This window comes from Pelobates fuscus, chromosome 5, assembly GCF_036172605.1.
Source record: "Pelobates fuscus isolate aPelFus1 chromosome 5, aPelFus1.pri, whole genome shotgun sequence".
Lineage (NCBI taxonomy): Eukaryota > Metazoa > Chordata > Amphibia > Anura > Pelobatidae > Pelobates > Pelobates fuscus.
The window spans coordinates 118,067,016-118,086,649 of NC_086321.1; the positions used below are offsets into that span (position 1 = coordinate 118,067,016).

Genomic DNA, 19,634 nt, shown 5'->3' on the forward strand with positions numbered 1-19,634 from the left:
GGGAAAGTACAAAAATCAAATAGAGGTAGACATCTGCAATTCGTTTCATTTTGAATGTACGTTCAGCAGAATTTCATGCAATTTGGACATTCGGATACTTACGAATGTCCAAAGTTAGAATTTCTGAAGTTTCGAACCAAATTGCTAAAGTTCTGAATTGCTAAAGTTCTGAATTGACGAAGTTCTGAAGTGCTTTGGATTTCTGAAAAGTTGCAAACAAGTGATTTCGGTTAGGGTTTGCGTCCGAATCGCTGAAGTGAGCGAATCGAACCGAATGCCATTGTTTTTTTTACTTACCCGAATTTCCGAACAAACCCAAAATGTTTTGCCCATGCACATCCCTAGATAGAGGTACAGCTGTACAGAACTCCAGAGTCCTCAACTGTCCATATACTGTTTAGAGGTGAGAAAAACATTTGTACTAGCAAAACATTTTTTGTTTGTTTTAATGGTTTTCACGATGACTGCTCCAATTTTAGAACTTTGCCCTGTGATAACGCTTTATACACAAATCCCTATGTTTCAAATAAATGCTGACATATTGGGTTGGATTAGCTTAGCACAGTAAGGATATAAGAAGATAACTTACTGTCAGTCTGGGGTCGAGAAGGATTTTTTTGAGTTGGTGGCAAAGCATTTCAAACTGGGTTGTCTTTTTACCTTCTTTTGGATCTTTTGGAAACAGATGTGAGCCAGACTGAATTTGATGAAGACAAGTCTTTTTTTCAGCCTATGCAACTATGTTACAATTGTTCTTCAAATCCATATATGGTGAGGACAGAGGGATTGGGCCAAGGAGTAAAACAAAACTAATAGTGGCATGATGCAAAAAAGTCGGAATGGCTTTTCTATGATGCAGGTCCCATTCATCCTCTGATTAGCCACATTAAAGATTAGAGAGACCAGTGTAACAGACACATAAGCCCAGAAGCTGTTTTTTTTTTGCTTTCTAAATAATGTCAGTGATAAGCAGCCATAAACACATTAAGAAAGTCACAGTCACAGCTATTGCTTGCCATTGTCAAACTGTGAAGGGTAATTAAGCCCTGTGAATGTATAAAGAACCCTTCTGTGATCTGAACACTCAGAAAAGCAAAGGCAGTTTCTTTATACAGTTACACATTCCCGTCAACCTCTATTGCCCTTACCTGGGCACTTAATGTAAACTGTTACAATCCTACAGCAGTGTAATTAACTGGCATTCAGCAAACTAAAAATACACGGTCTTCACTTTTCTTCAGTTGAAATGGTAGTGCGCTAATCTCCCGTAAAGGTCACTCTATTTGACAGGAAATTGCAACACATATTGTGTTCTTGCTATACTTTTCCGCCTTTACAATTTTAGTGAAAGAGAAATTACCTTTTGTTTAGTAGCACTAGCTTTGGCATCATACATCTAAATGGATGTGTCTCCAGCTATTTAGAAAAAAAAAATCCAAAATGCAAATTGAGTGTTTATTGTATTCGGGTTATATAGATAAAATGTGTCTTTTAGGCTATGTAGCAAACAAAACTCTTGATTTAATGTGTAGTTCTCAAAAATAATAAAAAAAAATATTACAATAATGCAACCATTTTAATATCAAATAACAATGAATGACAAGGAAGGCACAGAATATAGGTCCCAAATAATCAATGCCAGGTTACAGCTTTAAAGGGATACTTTAGTACCAGGAATTCCTTGCACTACCATTCCCACCGCCGACCCCCTCTCTTGCGTCCCTCCCTCACCGGTATATAAAGGGGATTGAGATCTTCGACCGAGTCTTCTCTATGTGGATTGAGGCCTAGGTAGGTGTTGGCTGCCTCGAGCAAGTTGTCTATGTTTTATTTTTCCTTCTAACTTTTTCTTTTCAGGCCAAATAAAAATTCATAAGGTATAATTATTAAAACATTTTTTAAAAAAACCTGCTCACCAAAACACCCTACAAATCTGAAGATTTACTAGTCACAGCACTCTTATTGGTTGACTTAAGCCGATTTAGTATTAGTATAGTTGTATAACAGACCAAAATTATGAAAAGGAAAGGCTTTTTCGTAATTTTGGTCTTTCAACTTCTTAGCAGATAGCAACCTAATCCTTGTGAGATTGTCATAAGGATACTAAAAAAGGTCCATCTACTAAACTGCTCCCTAATTTGATACTCTGAAATATGGCAATCCCACAAGGGTACCAATTTAGGGAGTTATCTACTAAACAGCTGCATGAAGCAGCCGTGCATGGATTTAAATTTCAGTAGTCCAAATTAATTTCTGAAACTAAAATAATGTCCAAATTTGGTTTAAAAAATGAATGAACAAACGGATAAAATTCAGTTCAGATGTTTTGTCTGAATGTATTTGACGAAACTGAAATTGTGGTGGCGCCCAAGTCTAGCTAACACTAACCTAACTATTCTTAATTCCCAGCCCATAACAAACCTCTAGACTAGCACCTTGTGATGCAACCAGGGCAGTAGGACCCATATGGTTTAGGTAGGCACATATTTAAGATTTTTGCTGGATTTACAGCAGTTCTGCAATCAAATGTTTAAAAGACTTGGTGACGCTCCACCACGTGACTAGGAACTCTATTACAGTTTACATTTGCAATATAACAGACATATAGGTGTACTTTGGGAGGAAGCTGCAAAGGTCAGGTGCGCATTTACCACGTCCTGCTGTTGCAAATCCATTGCAGTACATAGTACATGAAGCACCAGCTGATGGAGACTGTCAGGATATCATGCCATAGCTCCACCTTTACCATCAGTGGAGGGAGCAGTAGCAGCCTACATCTATACCACCAGGGTGATAAGAGATATGAGAACAGTAAGTACATTTGTGGGAATAAAATGGATTAATATGAAACGAGTCGGAAGGAAGGGGCAAAGAATACTTAGTGATATGGGTAGAGTTGCCAGGTGTTCAGTTTACGACATTATGTCCTGCCCCCGGAAAATTTGCTGATTACCAAAGTAATCTGGAAAACTAAGCTACACTCCTTACTAGAGCTAGGTTTCCCTTCTTAGATAAACTACTAAGACCAATGTCAAGGTTTAGAGGATTGTTCATTGACTCTGCAGTGGTCAGAGTTAGAGCTATGGGATACACATGTACTTACAGTGTTGTGGATTGTTACACTAATTATCGTCATTCAAGAAATGCCTTGCTCAGAATGATTGCGTTACCTTCCAAATCATTTTGGATTTCTTATGTTCTAACAATGTATCATGGATGTCATTTTCCTGCTTCACGAACAACCTGTTACCATGAATGCGTGGAAGAAAGTATGTCAACACAGCAAGGGCAGGATATGTTGTTACTTTTGATAGTATTAAAAAGAAAATTGCACTAAAATTTGTCTAAATTGCATAAAACCTTGAAGAATCCCTTTTAAATTTTAAAAATCATTATATAAAAACCAAATTGCATGGTAACCTTCAAACATGTCTCCAACCACCATTATTTTACAAACAGCCAATATTCATATAATGTTAAGTATTTTTCTTCACAAATTATTAAAAATAAGTCTGATCTTCGGCAGAGCAGGTTAACCCAAGTGCGTTAATGGAAACATAATTTTTTTATATTGATATATTACTTTATATGCATTCATATTAGTAAAATACCTTCCCCCACGGTTTTTTATAATGAGAACAAGGTTCTCTTAGAAATTAAAATAAAGGCATAGGTAAACGCAATGCTAACACTTGCCAGGGTCGATTGATACACACACTACTAGGATGTAGCATGGCCTTTGAAGAAATGATGCACATTGACCTATTTTATCTTACAGTGGTTTTCAAACAATAATGTGCAAAAGCCTTCCACTTTTCTTGATTTCTTACTAATGACTGCCAGTGGACATATTCAGGTTGCCTCTCACGATTGTTCTTGCCATGCCTCACTACAGAGCTGCACCAGTTCTACTCGCCAGTATAACTTAGGCTTTCTCAGGGAACAAAAACTGCTCTTTACTTTCCTGAAATTACACCAATGAAATGCACAAGACTTGCCATGAACATTTTTTAAAGTATATGTTTTACTGTAACTGTACATTACTAAGGAGTCTGCTTTAAAGACAGTCAAGAAAGGTGATCACATAAAGCAACCTTGGTCTGGTGGTTTCTGAAGTTATTTTATGTTTGTGTGTAGTTTCATAGGTCTGACCAGGCCATTCCTGGATGGGTGACCAAGGAAAAAACCCGCTTAGGCTCAAAGGAGCTAAGGCAGAAGGGGGCTCTGACAGGAGAGAGCACTGAAAAGCACCATGGCCATGTAGTTCAGTAAGTGCGTCTGTCAGTGTGTGTCAAATCAATTAGTGTGTGTGTCAGTGAGTGTGTGTGTGTCAGTTTCCTATGTGTGTAAATATATGTGTCCTCTGTAAAAGGGTGTTTGCCAGTGTCCTCTGTGTGTAAATGTGTGTTTGTGTAATGGTCCCCTGTGTGCATAAATTTGTTAGTCAGTGACTTCTATGTGTAAATGTGTGTGTGTCAGTGTCCTCTGGGTGTAACTGTGTGTCAGTAAGTGTGTGTGTTTGTCAGTGAATGCTTATGTCTTTAAGTGTGTGTCAAAACGGTGAGAGTGTCTGTCAGTGAGTGTGTTCTTGGTGTGTCACCATGTGTGTCAGTGCCCTCTGTGTGTAACTGTGTCACTATGTGTGTGTGTGTGTGTGTCGGTGAATGCGTGTGTCTGTAAGTGTGTGTCAAAGCAGTGAGAGTGTCTGTCAGTGAGTGTGTCCTTGGTGTGTCACCTTGTGTATCAGTGCCCTCTGTGTGAAACTTTGTGTGTGAGTGTCTTGTACCTTTGCTTGGACATGGCCTAGTGTCTTGGTGGCCTCACTGCTATTCTCCATGTTAAACTTTCCTGGTTATAGATGGAGAGTTGAAATCATTGCCATAGAAGCATGCATGTCTGGAGAGGACATTTGCAAAGGGGAGGAATTAATAAGATGATTACACCCACCTGAGGCAGCAAAACAAATTCTGCACCCAGGTGTCTGTGACCCTAGGATCGGGGTTATTCTTTGGACAAAGTTTGTAGTACTGTCCTTATTATATCTTAGTGAAGTGGCACGGTATGAAAAAGAAGTACTTTGAAAAGACCTTGTGAGTTTTTTTTGTGGAAAAAGTGAGCAAACCTCAGAGGTGAAGGTAAGATAAGAACAGGAGTTAAAAAGTTACCTGGTGAATCATTTAGTGCACTCTAATCATAGCAAACGTGCAACATGCTGAGCCTAGACAGAATGCCAGATGGAAGCACTTGGTAGAAAAAGAACAGTTGTCAGACTGCCAGCCCTGTTATAATAAAATTGGCTTTTTACAAAAATTGTTTGAATATACATTAAGGTAGTCGCAGTGTTCCAGCAGTTCTCTGACTCTTGTAGATTTTATGCTCCGCAAGAAGTGTCTCAACAACTCTCTGAGCGCATAGCTGAGAGGATGCAGCCCACTGTACCATGCTTGACCCAAAAGCTACCAATTGATGCTGCTCTGTAACATTATACATCATTATGTGATTTAGTGCAAACAGGGCCACAATTGCTGCTTTATGGACAGCCTAGGAAAAAATTTGAAATTTCAAAATACCACATTTAGGAAAAAGAAATATATTGGAAATCGTCCAGTATGAATAAAAGGAATAAAGTCGTCCTGGCCCTGGAAATTTCCAATTTTAACATACAGGCTATGCTCACAACCCTTAAATACTAGTTCTTCTGCCTATAAATGCATCTTCAAAGCAGGGGGTCAAAATATCCAGCTGTGCATGCTGCTAACATGTTCATTCCTGGGCATCTAATTTGAACTTGTGGCAAAGGACAAGAGCAGAATAAACCATAAGGTGGCCTTCGGCAGCCACGTAGGGCCCAGGAGTTAGACAAGAGTCTCAGAACCTGAATTTGCATCGCCAATTCCTCACCCCAAAGTGAAGAATGAAGGAAGGGGGGCAAAACAAGTACCCTGCCTAGAGCACTGTGGGATCTTAATCCTTCTCTTCATAGGGATTACAATTTGAGCATGTTTGAATTATTGATATACTTAATGTTTATTTAATGATTCAAACGCCATTTGACTTACTCTTTAATGATCTATCAAACAAATGAATCGGTCTCCCTTTCATGCCATTTTCTTCATAACGTACTACAGAGTTGCAACAAATAAAGTAAAATATGCAAGAACATATATATAAAAATCTTAACAGAAAAACCATTTAGAATGGTTCGAAATATAATTATCAGCTATATTTAAATGATAGTTGGGGTTCTCAGTTAACATATCTCCATCCATACCAAAAATTTGAATAAAAAGCACATAGATTGCCGTCATCCAGAAACATACTGTTAAGTAATGAGGTTATAAAAAGGATTAAAATTTCCTCCCCAAGTGGTTAAAAATACTGTCATTAGCTGTACGTGTAAACACTAATAATGTTCTCGAAGACAGAAAAACATCCTTTGTGAGTTTAAGTTTTTATAGTATCATTTGAGAAACAGATGAAGCTGTGTGTTTGTACGCACTAAAAAAGAAACAGTAACACTGAGCAGCTTGATGAACACTTGAGAAAGATAATTAGGATACTTTACATTTTACATATTAGGAAAATAAACGCAAACCTCCGAGGTTACAAAAACCAATGTGAGCTACTTTAATTAAGCCTAAAGAGTCTCTATGGTTACCCGTGCTTGCAATGTTTGTTAATGTTTAGCAATCTAAAGTATGTTTTACTGCTTCATAGGCTGGCTAATGCTTTATTAAATCCATTGCCTGGATTCATACACTGTATAGCAATAGTGGAAATGTAGAATACTGATAATATAACACTAACACATTGTGTAAAATAAAAAGGCTGTGATTTACAGTCAATGCACCATAACCTATTATGCTTCCTACAAATATTATGGAACAAGACAGCCCTCAAAAAAATAATAATTCATAATAAAAAAATTATATATATATATATATACTGAACAAAATTATAAATGCAACACTTTTGTTGTTGCTCCCATTTTCATGAGCTGAACTCAAAGATCTAAGACTTTTTCTATGTACAGAAAAGGCCTATTTCTCTCAAATATTGTTCACAAATCTGTCTAAATCTGTGTTAGTTGGCATTTCTCCATTGCCGAGATAATCCACCTCACAGTTGTGGCATCAAGATGCTGGTTAAACATGCTCGTCGTCCTCATCGGGGTTTCAACCTGACTGCAGTTCGTCATTGTAACTGACTTGAGTGGGCAAATGCTCACATTTGATGACGTCTGGCACTTTGGAGAGGTGTTCTCTTCATGGATGAATCCCGGTTTTAACTGTACAGGGCAGATGGCTGACAACGTGTATGGCATCATGTGGGTGGACAGTTTGCTGATGTCAACATTGTGGATAGAGTGGCCCATGGTGGCAGTGGGGTTATGGTATGGGCAGGCGTATGTTATGGACAACGAACACAGGTGCATTTTATTGATGGCATTTTAAATGTGCAGAGATACCGTGACCAGATCCTGAGGCCCATTGTTGTGCTATTCATCCACGACCATCACCTAATGTTGCAGCATGATAATGCACGGCCCAATGTTACAAGGATCTGTACAAAATTCCTGGAAGCTAATGACATCCCAGTTCTTGCATGGCCAGCATACTCAACGGACATGTCACCCATTGAGCATGTTTTGGGATGCCAATATTCAGCAACCTTGCACAGTCATTGAAGAGGAGTGGCCCAACATTCCACAGGCCACAATCAACAACCTGACCAACTCTGCGTGAGGCAAATGGTGGTCACACCAGATGCTGACTGGTTTTCGTTTCCTCCCGGACACTACTGGTCCCCCCCAGCCAACCACCCGAATACAGTAAAACTGCACATTTTAGAATTACCTTTTTATTGTGGCCAGCCTAAGGCACACCTGTGCAATAATCATGCTGTCTCATCAGCATCTTGATATGCCACACCTGTGAGGTGGATGGATTATCTCGGCAAAGGAGAAGTGCTCAATAACACAGATTTAGACAGATTTGTGAACAATATTTGAGAGAAATAGGCCTTTTGCGTACACAGAAAAAGTCTTAGATCTTTGAGTTCAGCTCATGATAAACGGGGGCAAAAACAAAAGTGTTGCGTTTATAATTTGTTTCAGTGTATGTAAAAGACAGATAAAATTTGTATCTTGTATTACCTTTTTTATTGCACTAACATAATTTTGTAATGACAAGATTTTGGTAGAACCTCCTTTTCTTAAGTTTAAAGCATTTCTGAGCAAAGACAAAACAGAACTCAAAGTTGAGTTGTGATACAGAGGTTAAAGCAACATGAGTACAGAAAGCTTGTCATTACAAAATTATGTTAGTCCAATAAAAAAAAGGTATTACAAGGTACAAATTTGATCTGTTTTTTACATCTGCATCACTGGACTAATACGGCTACACTATATCTCTCTCTCCTTCTCTCTCTCTCTCTCTCTGTTTTTTATTTATATTTTTTAATTGCAGTTTTAAGCCTGCCCTGGTCAAATAGCTTTCCTCAATAAGAAATGTAATGACACTTATAGACCAGGCATAAGGAATTGCACCCACATGCCCGTTTGTAAGTGTCAATAAAGTTACTGCTCCACATCCTGTTGGCCACTTCTTACTTGCTGAGTGAGGTCTTTCTTTGCCCAATGGCTATGTGGAAGCATTGGGTAAGGAACGCTGAATTCAAATAAATGTTTATTGAGCCATACTGAGCCATATTGAGAATACAGAAACTGTTACTTCTAGAACGTATTGCATTTGTTCATATTTTGAGGCAATTTATTTCTGCTGTCTTTGTTTTTACCGCTTACAGGCTTGCGTTACCATATCCGATATATTGTTCAAGTTTATAACTCTAATTAACTCTAATTTTACTTCTGCATTCTTGGTTAAATGTCACTGTTCTTAATAAATAAATGATGCAAAAATAAGTCCTTATATTTTTACTAGCCATCGAACAGGATGTACATGGCCGTATTCTAATCAAATACAGATTTACAGCAAAGAAATTAGTCATTTTGTGAACAAATCAAAAAAATCACATCTTGTGACTGTGACTTGAAGTAGAAAAGATTTAACCTTTTCAATTTTAGTAATGTTGACAGAAAATTGCTCAACCATGATTTCTAACACTAGAGGAGTTAAATGCATGTCAGCACACATTATCGTCTTGAAGGAAATACTTCTCGAAAGGTCTAAGGAAAATTAAATCATTAGTATAATGAAGATGAGGTGTAGTTATTCACAAAGTCATGGCTATCATGTGCTAATTAAAACCCTTGAGAATTATTCAAGTGATTCTTGTCACAAATGTGATTGGCGCCAATAAAGACATTTGGAACTTCACATTGCTGTTTTCTTTTTCCACTTTACAAAATCATCAAAATGTTTCTGCATCTCATTTTTCAGAGACTAAAATAGAAGCTGAAGTACAAACTCTACAGTAAATTGTAACGTTTTGCTACTAAGAAGGAACAGACTCATATATGCCTTATATTAAAAGTTAGCTCCAAGCACCATGACTACTGCATTGATATGACTTGATAATGGTGCAGTCTGTATGTGCAGTGTTTCATTTTGAAATGCACTTCGCTGCCGGCAATGTGACTCAACATTTGGCAGAGTCATTAGTCAGCACGAAATGCTGTCTGCATATTCTGTGCATATTGGGCACCGGTCATCAGCATAGAAAACATGCTGGCAACAAAAGACCAGGGCTCGAGTCCTGCAGGAACGCATGGGAACGGCGTTCCTGCACTTTTTTTACAGTGGGAACGCCATTCCTGTTGCTCCTGCAGGAGCCCCCGTGTTCCCCCTGTTATGGGGTCCAGTGGGGCTAAAGCCCGGCAGGCGGCTGTGGTGCCTGATACACGCGGCGAGGGAGCTGCTGGTCTGTCTCCTCTGCTCCCACGCTCGCTGTCTACGGAAGCTGGAATATGATGTCATATTCCGGCTCCCGGCATTAATAGACAGCCCGTGAGGGAGCAGAGGAGACAGACCAGCAGCTCCCTCGCCGCGTGTATCAGGCACCACAGCCGCCCGCCGGCTTTAGCCCCACTGGACCCGAGGGAGAAGACCACGCCAGCTTTCCAGATAGGGAGGCTGGGTGGACATTTGTTAAGCATTTTGTAAAAATGTATGTTTGTGAGTGTGAGTCTGGGAGTGTATATGCGTGTGTGTGTCTGGGAGTGTATGTGTGTGTGTGTCTGGAAGTGTTTGTGTGTGTCTGGAAGTGTGTGTGTGTATGTGAGTGTGTTTGTCTGTGTGTGTATGTGTATGTGTCTTTGTGTGTGTGTGTGTATATATCTTTGTCTGGGAGTGTGTGTCTGGGAGTGTGAGCTTATGTATGTGTGGCTGTTCGTGTGTGTGTCTGGAAGTGTGTGTGGGTTTGTCTGTGAGTTTCTGGAAGTGTGTGTGCGTGTGTGTCTGTGAGTGTGTTTGTCTGTGTGTCTGTCTGTGAGTGTGTGTGTGTGTATTTGTGAGTGTATTTGTGTGTGAGCCTGTCAGAGTGTGTGCGCATGAATGTCATCAGTATGTGTGTGCATGCGTGCGCGCGTGCATGCGCCTATGCATACAAGTGTATCTTTTTTGGGGGGGGGGATCTTGGGTGAGTTTCCACACTTTTTCCCCCAGGACTTGACCCCTGCAAAAGACCAATGATTAAAAATCATCCAAGACCCTCAACATGTCCTTCTGGACATCCTACAGTGAAGGGAAATGATGTCACAAGAGGATCGGACAATTCGACCACAGTGTGTGATCACAGGTAAGTTTTTTCTTAATATTTTTTTTTTTTTTTTTTTAAAGGGGGCCGGGGTGTGGACCAAGCCAGCGAGGTTCACTCAAACCAAAAACAGTGCTTATTAAAACCCTGTCTTAGGTTGTAATAACCCTTTAAAATGGAAGGAAATAGTGACCAGACTGAGTACTGACTATGTAATTGCTGACTATGGCTGACTATGTAATTGCTGAAAACCGTTCAGACTATATCACAAAATGAGCATTGAAATACATACTCGCTAAGTGCAGGGTTTAAATGCCTGTAGTGGCTGTCACACAGACAGGCACTAGAGGAGTTACCTTGGAAACAGCAGAATATAATTCCGTAATGTGAATTAGATAGTTTTTAGAGAGTCCATCTGATTGGAGCAGCGCAACAATTTGCCACGCATGCGCATTAGCCTCTCAACGCTTTTCTAAAGGAAAGTATTGGACTGGCTGAAGTCAACAGTAGACAAATACAAACAAACAGGACATGTTTATAAATTACAAAGAATAATGAAAGGCACTTAACAAATGAAGAATTTGATTATATGCCCTCAACATTCTGCTCAGTTGCACCACAATTCCTGAGTGTGCCTGCATTGAAAATGTGCATTGCATTCCATTTTTAGTAATACATATTTAGGAATTTGCAGATGCAGTGCGGAGACAGGCAGATTCAGGCCATGCCAGTGGTAGGTAGCAGTGCAGCTAAACGTGCAATGTTATACTTAGTCTGTTTGTGACTTTTCTTAGGTTCTTACTTCTTGTCCTTCCTTATGAACATTTGGATCTTCAACAGAACATCCTACATGCAGTCAATGTGCCTGAATTAGTTCTTGCATCTTGTATCCCAGATAGTCGTCTCTTGTCATCCCCATATTTTGGGGATCTTATGTGACCTATTTATTCATTACATCTGCCTTCTGTTGACCTTGTTGTTGTCTTTGTTAAGTTTGTGCTCATCTAAGGTTGATTATTTCTCTAGTTATGCATCTTCTAAATTACACGGTAAGTCTATTGTTAGCCAAAGGTTTAAATCAACTATTAATTACCGTTAGCATATTGTAGTGTAATGCTAATTAGGCCTAGCTTCTAAGTCATTATTGACAATTCAGTATGATTAAGGAAGGCTGTACAAGAAAAATGCCACTGAATGATATATCTAAACGTATATCTATCTATATCCTATCTAGCTATATCCTAAACGTATACCATTTGTAGAACACTATACACTTGATGATCCATGTCTTGATCTATTTCAGCTTTATATTATAGCTGTATAGAATCTCTCAAAACTCACTTTTAGATAGAAACTTTGAATATTTACAGCTGATAGTTCTCATTATTTGGTTTAGCCACTGTAAATTTCAAATCTGTGTCCAGTGGGACCTCGGTTTACTAATTTAATGTGTTCTCCGGGACGTTTCTTATTGCAAAACATTTGTAAACCGAAATGCGGTTGCAAATAGGAATGCATTGAAAACCAATTAATCCGTTCTAGAGGTCAGAAAAAAGTCAAAATGAGCTGGCATGGAAACCAACCCACAATGCAGAACACACAGTAAAAGGCATGCAAACGACAAAGCTCAGCTCCCTACCTTCCCACAGCTTGAGAAATGCACCAAAAAGTCCCAAAACAACTGCAAACAATTTCCAGAATGGCTCCAAAACTTGATGCAAAAGCCGCTCCAACACCTCCACACTCGACGCCACGTGCTACCCACAGGCTCCAGCATGCAGGGAGCAGTGCTATAAACCTCTCAGGTGCAATGCATCCTGGGGAAATTTGCTTTGTATTGCAAAAAAAAAAAATAGTAAACCGATTTTTCATGGATTCATAATGGATTTTCATTTGTAAACCGAAAATTATGTTAACCGAGGCGTTTGAAAACCGAGGTCCCACTGTACCTTGTTATATTCTTCCACTTATTTACAGCAGACTTGTTAGATTGTAACTGCTTTGTTACTATGTGCAAAACAGGAGACATTATATTAAAGTAATAAAACAAAGCAAACAGTAACAAAATACCAGTTAGAATTGTCAGGTAATCACAGAGACATGCAGAATTGAGAAAAATTCTGTTCTATATACACTTGTAACTGCTCCATCTACTGCTGGAGTCTGCCAAACATCCTGATTATATATGGTGACCTATAATGCTACTCTAACATTAATTTAATTAGCAATTTTTGTTGACAAATTCAGAATGCATAAGTAAGGCTAGCTATATAGCTCCAGGAGGAGAGTGAGTGCAGGAGACAAATTGGACTCTTACTAAAATCACCGACTCAGGAAACCCTGATAGCCGTCTCTTGATCTGATGAGCATCAGAACATAGTACTGGTACCAGCCATGATAACATCAAACAAAGATCACTGCTTTCCACAAAAATTGTCATTCAACATTTCTAATAACAACTGTAATAATATGATTTATATATGATCCCCATCAAAAAAGTTGAATTAGCACTATAGTTTTAGGAACTCAAACGTTTTCCAAACGCTATAGTGTTGGTCTACCTATTTAGATGTCTCCTTCCCCTCCACACACAAATAGAGTAAACGGGTAGTTACCGTACCTTTTCCCTGTTGCAACGCTGGTCATTCCATGGCTGCGAGACAGGCTCTAGACACCAGAATCCCTAGATTAAGTTATAGTGTTTCTGGTGACTATAGTATTCCTTTTAAAACCAATAGGTTAGATTGTCACCACTCATTCTCCCCCACAAAAAATATCTTAAGTTTAGTATTTATTTTTTCCTATTCCAATGACTAAAGTTACCCTAAGCAGGAGCTTGTAGCTTTCACAGAGCTGTAGAAGAAGCGGGAAGTGGTGTTTAGCAGATCCCAGGTAAGAAGTTAAACCGTTCTAAAGCGGTTTAAATATTTACATTGGGGGCACCTGGCAGTATAACCGCTACAGCATGCTGTAGTGGTTATGGTGCTTGGAGCACTCCTTATTATAAAATACCATCTCATTTAGAGAGAATAGAATACATTGCTGTTAACCAAGGACATTAATTTCTAGAAAATTTTAGTGGATTAATGATATTTTTCTTCTGACCATTAACTGGCAAACCCTAGTAATTTTTAGCAAAAATAATGTCCTTGGTTTAAAACTACATATATTATGCCTACGCTTATCTAATTTGTCTAATATGAACAGATTATCTAATCAAGATTTTTGTTAGCATCTTAATTAATATTCATTCAGCAACCTCTACCTCCATGTCCTAACTAAACAGAGGGCTTAGCTAAGTAATATATTCTGACTATTTCACTTAGTGTATGTATTTATCCTAATACTGCAATTAATGTTGTGTTATTTTCAGATTTACTATCTGTACTACTTCTTCAATCACAAGATCTATTAAAGATTTTTATCCAATTTAAACCACAGAAAAGCACATTAAAAGCCATTTACCTTGTTAATCAAATCATCTGATAAAAAAATAAAAGGCATTAAGAGGAACTTTGTACACCTAAATTAGTGCAATGTTTTGCCTCTATTTAGTGGGTAAAGCATTGATAAACTTATAATTTGACACCCTCTCTCCTTTAACCCCTTAAGGACCAAACTTCTGGAATAAAAGGGAATCATGACATGTCACACATGTCATGTATCCTTAAAGGGACACTATAGTCACCTGAACAACTTTAGCTTAATGAAGCAGTTTTGGTGTATAGAACATGGCCCTGCAGCCTCACTGCTCAATCCTCTGCCATTTAGGAGTTAAATCCCTTTGTTTATGAACCCTAGTCACACCTCCCTGCATGTGACTTGCACAGCCTTCCATAAACACTTCCTGTAAAGAGAGCCCTATTTAGGCTTTCTTTATTGCAAGTTCTGTTTAATTAAGATTTTCTTATCCCCTGCTATGTTAATAGCTTGCTAGACCCTGCAAGAGCCTCCTGTATGTGATTAAAGTTCAATTTAGAGATTGAGATACAATTATTTAAGGTAAATTACATCTGTTTGAAAGTAAAACCAGGTTTTTTTCCCATTCTGGCTCTGTCAATCATAGCCAGGGGAGGTGTGGCTATGGCTGCATAAACAGAAACAAAGTGATTTAACTCCTAAATGACAGTGAATTGAGCAGTGAAATTGCAGGGGAATGATCTATAAACTAAAACTGCTTTATATAGCTAAAGTAATTTAGGTGACTATAGTGTTCCTTTAAGAGGTTAAACGATATACAGGTATTAAAGAGAAACTGTACCTTTCCAGGATTTTTAATACTTGTTTCATTATCTGTACAAACAACAAATAATCATTTGTAAGCAGTGAAAATTACAATTACAGTGGAACCTCGGAACTCGAACGGTCCCTTACCCGAACAATTCGGAAGTCAAACAAAAAAATGTCTCAGTACACTAATGATTCTTGGTACCCAAACAAATCATGCCACAAACATGTTCAATTATAAAGGTATGCAGGTTTATTTTCATTTACTGTACATTGTGCTTATTAATTTTTTTCTTTTATGCATGTAAGGTATTATTAAACTGTAAAATATGTGCTAAAATGCTATAGTTTTAGGGGTCTGGAACTGATGAATCAAATTTACATTAATTCCTATGGGAAATGTTGATTTGGTTCTCAAACAAATTGGAACTCAAACAGCCTTCTGGAATGGATTAAGTTCTAGTTCCGAGGTTCCACTGTAAATGTATTAATCCATAGCTCTCTATCCTGGAACAGGCTGCCTCTAGCTCATGTCAGCCATCCTTTTAAGATTTGTCCTTTGCACCTGACAACCAGCATAGAGAAAGCACACAGAGAGAGGAGAACAGAAACAATGTTTCTATGTCTCATTTTCACTTGCAATATATGCCTTGGTTTTGCCTTGTCTGAACCGGATTATGATGTATTTGTTAAATTTTTTATAGAATTGCATCTGATGAAACAAGGTTAACACAAGTCTCAGGTGATTTTCAGTTATTATTTAGTGGTGTAAATTGCACAGAATGAGAGTTTCAGATTGTCAGTATCAGTTTTGTCCAAGTTTTGCATGCACATACAACTTGTAAGGTCGGTTACTGTAAAGCTAAACCTGGTATCTAATTTACAAGAAATTGCAAACTACTATTACAACATGAATTCATGGCTTGTACACTTCATATCCACAGGTGCCATTCTATGTGTGAAAATTCTCACAAATTCTGAGTGTCCAGGGGGCATAAGAAAATGCTTGCCCAGGATCCAATTATTATTAAAGATGGCCCATGCCTGTTAAAATGCCTGCCTGTACCTGCCTTGGTTACCTTCTGTCTGCCTGTACCTGCCTTGGTTAACTCCTGTCTGCCTGATCCAGTCCTGGACCACCTGCTAATCCTTTGCCGCTTTGTTGCTGATGTATATCTAATTAACACTTTGTGATAAATACCACCCCTTGACAGGTACCATTCTAACAATATAATCAATGTTATTCCCTTCACTTGTCGGTGGTTTTAATGTTATGGCTGATCAGTGTATATGCCTGCCTTTTGGTAGACATCAAGTACCTGTACAGTCACGAGAAATAATATCTTTACCATGTATTAGTGATGGAGGATGAAAATTATACTTGCAGAGATAACTGATAAATCTCTGCAGTAATTAGAAACAGACATCAGCCCTAAACCTAAGCAAGCATCATAGGGTATCATGGTGCTTTGCAGACTCCTTTAAATCTTTCTTAGTTTTAATCGTAATATAATGCTACTGTGCATTAATGACAACATGTTAATTTGGCTGATACTCTTTTCAACCCAAATAGTTTTAGAAAAACGATTTAATGTCTGTCCAATCACTATTAAAACAGAATAGCTTAGCATTTTACCTAACAACTGTTTTCTTCCTTTTGACACAATGCACTAGCATTGAATGCTTCCTACGCTTATATTCTAAATAACCTTTTCAGTGTTTTTAATGAAAATATGCCTGAGCTGCCGCATAATACATAGCTCCTAATATGTCTGTAAATTTCAGTCTAGACATAATGGCAGGGAAAATGTGTGCTCACTGTAACTAACAAAAATGAAACCTGAATGGGAGTCTTCAATATGTCAAATTATTACAAGCTGCACACCTATACATAGAGTAATTCTGCATGTATAAAAGGTTACCATATTAGAAGTGAAAAGTAAGGTAAAATTACTGAAATGTCATTACTTTGAGAGGAACATATTTAATAAATATGCCAATTTTAGCAGCCACATAAGGAGAGAGTGAATTTTGCCAATGTGCTAGAAATGGACCAGAGAAATATCACCTAACAGAATTCAGCATAGCGCACTACCAGGGCCATAATGCTGGCAAAGCATCATGGGAGGTGTACTTTACACTATCTTGAGTGCTGAAGGTAGCCTACCCCTGCACTAAGCTGTAATGTGTAATCATATTAATAAAGATAGTATTGATTAAACATAAGTTAACCTCACATAACACTGCATATTTAGAGAAGTTGGATGAATAGGCAGGCAGTGCAGCACAATATATGAAACCTCTTTCAAATTATTATTTTTTCAGTGTGTTGGCGGGCTGGTGCACCTAACTAGATGACTGCACTGAGGCTGCCAGCAGCTGATACATCGGAAAAGTCTGCAGCCTGCTAGCAGCATGGAGGAGTGAAAGCACTGTAGTTCTCACTCACTTAGCTATTTCCTGCTCAACATGGCCACAGGAGCCCACCCCAGCACTGGAGCTCGGCCCCCAGTCTCGGCAAGCCTCAGCCATTCACACAAGAAGAGATAACTTCATGCTGCCCTGCGAGTCTCCACTGCCAGTGATAGGTACTTGTAGATTTGCTTAGTAATTGTGTGTGTGTGTGTGTGTAAGCTTGTCAGTAGTGAGCTTGTGGGTGTCAGTGATTTTGTGTGTGTGTCCGTGAGGTTTTCTGTAGGGAGCTTGTGTGCGTGTGTGTATGCGTGTCAGTGATCTTGTCTGTAGTTAGCTTGTGTGTGTGTATGTGTGTCAGTGATCTTGTCTGTAGTGAGCTTGTGTGTGTGTGTGTGTGTGTGTATGTGTGTCAGTGATCTTGTCTGTAATGAGTTTGTGTGTGTGTATGTGTGTCAGTGATCGTGTGTGTGTCAGTGAGCTTGTCTGTAGTGAGCTTGTGGGTGTCAGTTAGCTTGTCTGTTGTGAGCATCAGTGATCTTATGTGTATGTTTCAGTAAGATTGTCGGTCAGTGATTTTGTATGTAGTGAGCTTGTGTGTGTGTGTCAATGAGCTTGTTTGTAGTGAGCTTGTAGTCTGTCATGCCAGGTTCACTTTATGTAACAGTTTACCAGGAGTTGGAGCCCAGTTGCAGGAGATGGCACAAGGAGGAGGCAAAAAACAAAAACACAGTACAGATAAAGGGGTAATCCAAAGACAGGGTCAGACAAGAAGCAGAAGTCAGGGCTGGCGGCAAAGTATTGTAGTCAGTAAGGCAGGCAGATGTCAGAGTCCAGGAAATCAGTCAACAGAGAAACAAAGATCCGGCAGGAAACACCAAACAAACAAAATGACCAGATACTAGGTCTCAGGCAGAGCTGGCTTTTACAGCCTGTTGATTAGGAGCAGCTGACTCTAATTGGTAAGGGGCTGCAGGAGGATCAGCACTGCTCCATCCAGGCAAGGAGTCAGGAAGTAGAATAGTGCAGACAGATACTGAAGCCCCCTGGTGGACAGCATGGTAGAGAACCTGACTGGGAGCATGTATGTGTTTTTGAATTAGTTTGTCTGTAGTAGGCTTGTGTGTATCAGAGAGTTTGTGTGTCAATGAGCTTATCTTTAGTGATCTTGTGTGTGTGTGTGTAACCATTGAGTTTGCCTCTAGTAAGATCGTGTGTGTCAGTGGGCTTGTCTGTTGTGAACTTGTGTGTGTCAGTGAGCTTGTCTGCAGTAAGATGTTGTGTTTCAGGAAGCTTCTGTGTAGTGAGCTTGTTTGTGTGAGTGAGCTTGTCTGTAGAGAGTTTTGTGTATGTTTCAGTGAGCTTGTGTGGGTCAGAGAACTTCTGTGTGTTTCATTGTGTTTGTCTGTAGTCAAATTGTGTGGGTTCAGAGAGCTTGTCTGCAATATATTTGTGGGTGTGTATCAGTGAGCTTCTCTCTTTGTGCCATGGAATTTGTGTGATTTATTCATATGGAACATGTATACTGATGTCGACGTGAGGATGAAGTGTCCCTAAGCAGGCCCGATAACAACAGACGGGGGCCATCTGGAGGCTATGTATCACAGTACTGTAGCACTCATGCATTGTATGTAGCGAGAGGCTGCAGTTAAGTAACATAATATCAGATACCAATGCACATAAATATATCATCTATCACTATGATAAATCATATATTTAGTGCCTTAGGAGGCACCCACTGACTGACACACCTACCCCTGTTGACTGACACATCCACTGACTGACACACACACTATGCGCGGGGCTGGAAACATTTTTTTTCCAGGGCTGCTTTGTATTCCCAGTCCGGCCCTGCTGCTTATCCCCACATGCTGTGGCTCACCTAGAAATTTCTGGCCCTGGTGGCTGAGCAGAAGCTGCAAATACTGGGCATTCACAGCAAATTTAGGTTATCTTTTTGTTATTCATTATTATTGAAGTAGTTGCATATACATTCAAATTTATGGTCTAGGTAAGATGAATAATGTATACAGCTTTAAGTGGTTGGGATTGCAAATATGTATAGGTCTAGGCTAACAGTAACTTGAGATCAGTAATTATTTAAAATCCTAAAGCTGATAATTGTGAACTGAATTGGTTGTTCTTAAAAGAGTTGGAGTACCTCTTTAAAGAAGACTCACCAATTCAGCATCAAATATTGGTGGCTACTTGAACCCACAGCATGCCACCTCTGCTTAAAACGTGATGATTAGTCACCCAAATATTTGTACAGGTTATCA

General features: G+C 39.0%; 1 protein-coding gene across 1 annotated transcript in view; it reads right to left on the minus strand.

Moving 5' to 3' along the window:
- The window catches only part of CCDC60 (coiled-coil domain containing 60), a 177,196-nt gene that overhangs the window by 156,306 nt on the left and 1,256 nt on the right, over nt 1-19,634 (minus strand). The window lies entirely within an intron of this gene.